The 1,938-nt window shown below is 37.0% G+C and overlaps 1 protein-coding gene across 3 annotated transcripts in view; it reads left to right on the forward strand.

Moving 5' to 3' along the window:
- Positions 1-747: 747 nt before the first annotated feature.
- GNB1 (G protein subunit beta 1) overlaps positions 748-1,938 on the forward strand; it is a 1,803,552-nt gene continuing 1,802,361 nt past the window's right edge. The window contains exon 1 of one of the 3 annotated variants that reach the window (XM_044062129.1): positions 748-872. The gene's annotated coding sequence lies outside the window, so the exon portion shown is untranslated. Of the gene's footprint in view, positions 873-931; positions 951-1,938 lie in introns of those variants that run through there. The other 2 variants (XM_044062128.1, XM_044062130.1) reach the window with 2 other exon arrangements.

Genomic DNA, 1,938 nt, shown 5'->3' on the forward strand with positions numbered 1-1,938 from the left:
TAGATGGATTATATCCTTCCGTACATGACCAGTTCCTGCCTTTGGGGATCTAATGGGCCAGTACACTCAAAGGAGAGAGGATACTTAGTAACAGAGTGAAAAACAGGTAAGAGTTTATGTTAGGGTTTTTAGTACAACCTACCTGCATCACATTGTCCTGACCTGATCCCTGAGCCAACAGGGAAAAAGAGGCAAACATAAATAGTATAACGTTATTTTCATTCTTGGCCTGCCTAACCTGCATTATGTCAACTACCCCCAACCCCTTCAATGTAAATCAACACTCCTGGATGTGTGTGTGCAAATATATATATGTGTGTGTGTATATGAAAAGCCGATATATATATATATATATATATATATATATATATATATCAACTTTTCTGAACGATAGTAACAACCAAGTCTGTTGATGATCCATATAGGACAGTCGCAGTAAGGCACTTCCAGCTCATTTCCAAACATATTCTGTTACAGATTTTAGGGTTTATTCTCCTGTGGCTTGACAAACTCAACGACTGCTAGTAAATTACTGGCCCCATTTTCTTTCGCCTCAACGGTCACTCGTAGATTCTTTTAACCCCCCCGCACAACTCCTGTAGTACTGTTACTTATAATTCCGTATATACTGGATCCTATTTATCTAATCTCTTTAACTCATCCCAATCCTATCAAAGCGATCACTTCATGAATATTCATTACGTACTAATCGCGTCACTTTGGGGGCGTGATCAGGTAGTGGGCGTGGGTGGGGTTTGCTACTGCGCATCCGTGGGGGTACTAAAAGTACATTACGCCCGAAATGCAGTTGACAGTTTAGCTAAACGAATGGACTATTTTAGAATGGCTTAATATGGTACTTTTGCATTTTGGTGAGTTTTAGTAGAGAGAGAATAACCATCGAAAACAGATATTTGCCTCAGGAAATCATAAAAGATTAATCAGATTTGGTGAAGGAGTCGCAATGTTATCTTTTTTACTGCTTTTGAAAGATTGGGGCGTTTGTATGCATTTCCGCTGTTTTGTACAAAAATGCATTACTGAAAAGTGCTTACATTTGTAGTGACAGTTTCATTTTATGAGAGAAGACTGTGTTGGCAGCAATTCTGTAAAATTCTGTGCTTCTTCATGTAAAGTGGAGTGAAATTTCTTGGTTGAATGATTTTCTAATTGTTGGGCCCACAGCTGCAACAAGATGGCGTTTCCGGCATTCAGCTTTTCCTCTTTCATTTTAGCCTATATGTATCACCGAGAATACTGTTGCTATTTCAGTAAATTTTGTGCACAGTTTGTAGTTTTATTTATTTTTTCTCGCGTGCCTAAGATTACCGGTTTTATAGTATCTTTTTGTTGTTCTTTGCCGTTTCAGTACGGTCGGCTGGTGAAAAACTAGAATAAATATCCTGAAATATTTGTAGAATGAGCATGAATCATTCTTTCTTTTGTGCTATATACTGTTTAAAATTTTAGTTTTCATAAGTGTACCTGTTTACACTAAGCTGGACAACATTGTGTATATAGTTAAACTTAAGATGTAATTGGTTGAAAATTAAATGACCAATATTTCATGTGTACAAATGTTTGGTAGTCACGTTTCCTGTGTTTACAGGAACCTTCTGAGTATGTACCCTTTAAGGTTTATGACTTCTTGAATGTTTGTCTTTCTCTCTCTTATTCAGTTTTCTGTTGGCTGTAACATTTTGGGGATTTTTGACTCCTCTGAATAGTATCTTAGTATGGAAAGTGTTTTGAAAAGTAAAACTGCTTCATCTTTGCAGTAGTAATGTAGTTCATTGAAGGCTTTACCTCTCTGACTTTCTGTATTTTGAATTGATCAGGCAAATGACATACTTTGTGAGTGGTCATAATTTTAGGAGTTTATGGTAGGTGGTTCTGTTAGTCAGATGATTCTGTGCGTTTTTGTGCCTCTCTTAGGTC

The sequence above is a fragment of the Protopterus annectens genome, chromosome 2.part1 (assembly GCF_019279795.1).
Source record: "Protopterus annectens isolate FY-2018-M chromosome 2.part1, PAN1.0, whole genome shotgun sequence".
NCBI lineage: Eukaryota > Metazoa > Chordata > Ceratodontiformes > Protopteridae > Protopterus > Protopterus annectens.